The 6126-nt window shown below is 34.7% G+C and overlaps 2 pseudogenes; both read left to right on the top strand.

Annotated features, from left to right (window-relative positions):
• The first annotated feature begins 992 nt into the window (after positions 1-992).
• LOC149146730 (C2 and GRAM domain-containing protein At1g03370-like) lies at positions 993-2626 on the top strand (annotated as a pseudogene).
• A 1278-nt stretch (positions 2627-3904) lies between these two features.
• LOC149146731 (magnesium-chelatase subunit ChlH, chloroplastic pseudogene) lies at positions 3905-5904 on the top strand (annotated as a pseudogene).
• The last annotated feature ends 222 nt before the right edge of the window (positions 5905-6126 follow it).

Below are 6126 nucleotides of genomic sequence, written 5' to 3' on the forward strand. Positions count from 1 at the left end.
AAACTTAGACTACAAATCTAGAGAACTGAAGAAAAGTTATGTATAGAAAAGGCTAGTTATAGAGCTAAAACAATTACCATTGATGATTTGCAGCAAAATATTTTTATGAGTCGAGCACCCATGTAGGCCTAAGTCCATTACAGATATGCTTAGGGAGAAAGATAATGAAATTTCCATGATTAAAGGGAAGTTAAACATGTCTATCAGTAAACACATCCAAAGTAATGAGATAACAGAGATCGAGAAGGATAAAATCTAGCTTAAAAACCAAGTCAAAAATCTTGTTGAAGCTAAATCCAAATAAGAGCAGAGCATTAAAATATTAGAATATGTTGTTATCTTAACCTTAGTAGAAAGATTACATAAACATAAATTAATCCATAAGATAGATATCATAGAAGAACGGTCTGGATAGGAACAATTACATAGGCTGAATGCAAACTTATATTGTCTCCAAGAGGAAAATCAAGCTACAGATTTTGAGCTTTCTAATTTGTAGAAATTGTTAGATGAAAGGAATGAGAATATATATTTGGACATTCTAACATGGCTCAAAAATATAAATTGATTTCAGATCTTAAGTTGGCATATGAAGAGATGAATAGGATCCTTAGTCAGAAAATGGATGCCAAGAAAATACTCACAGGTTCCAAGAATTGTATTAGGGATTGGATCAAGTCTACAATGAACTTGTTCAAAGATAATTTCATAATCTTGATCACCATAGAGACATTAGAAAATAATTTGATCCTTACGATAAAAAATTCTTGGGATCAGTTGGAAAACAAGTAGAAGTGGCAGATGATGAGATCAAGTTCATCAATAGCCAACCTTCCAATAAACTAAATCTCATTAAAATTTGTGATAGGACTGCTTTCATCATGGAGATCATGTCCATAAAGGCCAAAAGTAGTTTGATTATTGTAGCACACTAGAAGTGCAAGGAAGTCAAAAGCTTCGGGTGGAAAATCAAAGGCCATTTTCAAAGGCAGATGGATCCCCAATCGGAATGGAATCTTATTGTTAGTTACATTGGGGTTTTTAACTTGGTATCTACATTATTTTCTTTGGCATATCTCCTTTTGCACATCTTCCTAGCTAATCCCAGTGTGATGCAGGGCTTGGAATTTGGTGGGATAGATTTACCTTATTCTTTCGGAGAAGTTATGACATGTGGGTTACTTGTTCTCCAAGTGGAGCATATTTTCAAGATGATTTCACATTTCGTGCATGCACAGTTACAAAAGGGTAAGACAATATGTCATTTGTGCTCTGAGCCGTTTCAGTTCCTAGACATATTATTTAGATAAAAGTAAGACTGGCAATTATTAAAAAACATTTTGGTTTCTCAAACTTATTCATGGCTTGATTACAACTAGTGATCATGGAATTAAAGCATAGGAAGATGGATGGCTACTGACAGTTGCCCTAATTGAAGGAAATAATTTCTCTGTTGTATATGCTATTGGTTACTTAGATGAATATGTGGTATTTACTTGTAATGGGAAACCTCGAACAAGTTTAATCAAACTGCAGACATTGGATCCTCAATGGCATCGTAAAATTTTATAAAATTATCTAGATATTGTGCGCTTGATATTCTATGCTTCTCCATGCTTTTTTTCATGATTTCCATTATGAATTTCATTCTCCAAATAATTTTGCAGAAATATTTGAATATGATGTGACAGAAGAGCCTCCTTCTGTGATGGATGTAGAAGTCTTTGACTTTGAAGGGCCTTTTGTTGAGGCTACATCTCTAGGGTATGCTGAGATCAATTTTCTAAAATTACTTCATAGGAACTGACTGATTTGTGGATCCCACTTCAGGGAAGACTGGCACAAGCTTGCCAATCGAAGCTGCACCTTAGGATATTTCTGACAAAATACAAAGGGTCCTGATGTGGTTACTCAGTACATAACAAAGATGGAAAAGGAAGTTGGAAAAAAGGTATTCATCTTTCAATATTAAATCTCAAGTAGATACTTGTATTTTCCTTGGCATACGTATAGTTCAATGGAATTTTCTATTTGTCTGGACATCATGAGATGAGAAAAAATTATATGCAGATTTCATGGCGCTCACCTCAGACAAATTCAACATTCTAGAAGCTATTTTCACTTCCAAGTGAGGAGTTTCTGATTAATGATTTTTCTTTCTACTTGAAACATAAAATGCCTCTTTAGGTATATATGCCTCACTTAGATACATTTGCATGAGTTATTTCAAATAATAGACTAGAACATGGGTCTCAAGTGAATTTATGTTTTTCAAGGTTGCTTATTCTTATCTGCAAGGATGCTAGGTTTCTATGCAAATCTCTTTGGACATCAAACCAAATTTTCCTCCCCGTGGGAAGATATAGAGGAAATAGTGGAATTTCCTCCTTCCTTAACATCAATGGGTAGTCCATCTCTGGTCATCTTCCTTCACAGAGGCAGAGGCCTTGATGCTAGCCATGGTGCAAAGTACACAGATGACAAAGGAAGACTCAAGTTCCATTTTCAGTCCTTTGTTTCCTACAATGTTGCATGTAGGTACACATTGAGTTCTTTTCTCATCATAGCAACCATACATTTTCCTCTATCACTTGTAAAAATGGAAGAAGTAATATTGGATCAATGAAAGAGGATTAATTTGCATGAATTCCAATAAAGAAAATTGAAAATAAAGAGTGGATGTGCATGAATTTGAGACAAGCTAGTTTGGTATTTTGAACAAAGCTTGAAATATATTTCTTGTCCGATTCTTGAGAAACTACAATTTATATGTCAAACAAGACAATCATGGCACTATGGAGGAATAGGGCACTGAACTAGAAGATGCAAATAGTAGAGGATGAAGAACCGACAAATTCAGGGGATCTCCAAAATGAATATTCTGGATATTTTTTGGGTGTTGAGGAAGTGAGCATGACCAAGGTCCATTCACAAACATTACCATTCAACGTAAGTATCTCAATTCATGAGGAATTACCCTATTCTACATTCCTATGAAGTTATCATTCTGATATTTAGGTTGTTTCAGAAAAGTTCAAACTATTGTGTTGATGGTTTGTTTTGGTAAGATCATGCTACATCATTGATATAATAAACATCAAAACTCAACGGCCCACTGAAAGTGCTCCTACTAATTACATATTACTTGTTGCTCAAAAAGAAACCTATACTAATATTGTCTTTGCAATTCCTAATGACAGGTTGAGTCACTCATGGAGTTATATGACGGGGGTCACGTAGACAATGAGATAATGGAGAAATCTGGTTGTCTAAACTACAAAACGACAACATGGGAAATTTATAAAAAAAAGTATACCAAAGGGAGATCTGGTACAAGTTTAATAGAAATTTTTCCTGGTTCGGTGTATATATCACAAGTATCCAGTAAAAGTCAAAGCTTGAAAATGGAAATGGCAGGATTATTGACGAAGTGTGTGCCTTTTGGAGACCATTTTCAGGTGCTTCCTCGTCTCTTTGATTGCACCCATTCCAAGATCCTTCAAGAAAATAATTATTATCAAGTAAATAATTGGATTTGAAAGCATCTGCCTGCAAGTCATGCCAATAATAATTTGCTTTTCTACTAGAGCACTTGAATGAATCAAGGGACTTGGAAGACAATTCAGCCTTACAATCGAGAAAAAACTTTTCCTGAGATATCACATAAATTCTTATTGCCCATAGTATGAGAGGACGTAGCCTCTTCATCACCAGTAGGATGGCTATCTTGAGAGTCATTGTTGAAAATCAATGTACCTTCTTTTTGGTGAAGATCTCCACAGATGTCTCTCTTTGCAAAGGTGTCACTAGCTGAAGTGAGATCACAATTAGTCAAGGCCATTTTCTGTCTTTGAGGATCCAAAATAGTAATCATGCCTTCTAAGGCATCAGATACTTGGTAACCATGCTCAATATGTATCAGTTGGGCCAATCCAAAAGTCCTTTATTTCAAAATTTTAAAATAAATAAAAAGTCATCAGGCTTTGAGTAAAGCATGCTTAAGCTTGTTAGGACCCTACCCAAAGTCCTCAAGTATTTTCCAAGAAATAAGGTTCAATATGTTAGAGCCTATATCATGAGTTTGCAGTTTTGGTTAGGTGGATCCCTAAATAATATTGAAAACTTCTTTAAGATTATTGCGGGGTTGTATGTTACTGCTCTCAATAAAACACATTTGGAGTTTGTTGATCTAGTCTTCTATTTGGACACAGGAATATGGCACCCTCTCGCTCCTTACATGTATGATGATGTTAAGTAATATTTAAATTTGTATGACACTCGAAAGGATGCAAATGAGAAACTAAAAAACCTAAATGCACCAGTGATTGGTATCACCTTGCAATGAAGCCACATTATTATTGACGACGATAGTCACTATGTGGATGTTATGATGGAATTGGAAGTTAGAGGTGCAAAAGTTGAGACAACATTTTTAGGTGGATTAGATTTTTCCACCCTTGTGGAGCATTTATTGTATGATCCAATAACAAAGAAATAACTAGTAGATGTTTTTGTTTCCTTGATTGTGTTTACACTTGTGGGTGGACCTGCTAGACAGGATCATCCTTGTGCTATACAAGCTTTTCCAAGCTTCATGTTCCCTAGACTGTGACTTTTCCAGTAGTGTTCCAGAACACAGAGAAATGACTTATCAACATGTTGGGATTACATCCAATTTGGGTTGCATGGAAATTTTCTCTTCATGAGATTGATGCTATTTTGCAATTAATTGTTTTCTCAAGCTGTTATGCAAGAATGGGTAGGTTTCACTGTTTTTATGAACATTGTTTCAGCAAGTTCAGGTTTCATTGTTTTTATGAACATTGTTTCTGCAAGTTCATCAATTAGATAATGTGTTAACAATATAATCTGTCTAAAATTGTTAACCTTGTTGTGAAACTCAAATTATCATTACTTCGATGTCATAATAACAAAATAGGGGTCATGGTACCATATACATATGTAGGATCAAAGTTTCTCTTGAGCCATTGCAGGGTTCTTTTGAAGTGGCCGTAAAAAAATTGTTTCTAAATTCTTTATATTGATGTGTAGGAAAGTCCCATGCAATTCATAAGTGTTTTTTAAAACTTTGTACAAGGGATATCAAGTGGGATCAACTAAAGAAAATAACAAAGGTGTTCATGTCAAAATGTCATTTCAATTTTTTTTGCATGTTACAACCTAATTGAGATAATTGAATTTAGGTATAACGACAGTCTTCACTGATGCAATACATTATTACTTTCATTTTTGTAGGAGGACAATAAAATAAATGTATATGTATTTAGCTTCCCACTTGACAAAGCCAATGTTGGCACTGCAACCTACCTCAATGTATTCTCTTCAATTTTTAGTGTATTACCTAAACTAAAGATAGATGGATATAATGTAGAAGTTTTTCCAGATACTTTTGAAGCACTGATTGAAGACACAATTCATGGCAAAGAAGTTAAGTTCAACATCCCAAATCTTAATATTGCTTACAAAATGAATGTGAGAGAGTACCAACAGTTCACACCTTATGCTAAGGCTTTGGAAGAAAACTAGGGAAAACCTCCATGGAACCTTAATTATGATAGGGAGAACCTTCTTGTATATGGAAAACAATTTGGCAATGTTTTCATTGGAGTGCAACCAACTTTCAGATATGAAGGCGATCCAATGAGGCTTATTTTCACAAAATCAACAAGTCCACACCATGGATTTGCTGCTTATTACTCATTTTTGGATAAAATATTTAAGGATGATGTTGTCTTTCATTTTGAAACTCATGGATCCATGGAATTTATGTTTGGCAAGCAAGTGGGTATGAGTGATGTATGTTACCCAGACAGTTTTTTTACCTATATGGATTTGAAGAGATTTCTTTGGTATTTTTGCTTGTGCACAGTATTCAAAAGATAAAAATACTTTGGTGGTGGGGTATTTTCACTTGCAGCTACAGTCATGAGTGATATTATTAAAAAAAATCCAACTTGCTATTTTTTTCTAGATGATGTTGGTCTGCTTAATGCTTTTTTGGATGCCATCATGGTTGGTGTCCTCCCTTCTGCAAATGCAGTAGCTTGTATACCACAATGTTTAGATGTTTTGTCCCTTAATAAACTTGGTCTTCAAGATATAACA

This window comes from Pinus tabuliformis, chromosome X (assembly GCF_031772625.1).
Source record: "Pinus tabuliformis cultivar Carrire ecotype Pingquan chromosome X, CPIR1, whole genome shotgun sequence".
In the NCBI taxonomy this organism is placed as follows: domain Eukaryota; kingdom Viridiplantae; phylum Streptophyta; class Pinopsida; order Pinales; family Pinaceae; genus Pinus; species Pinus tabuliformis.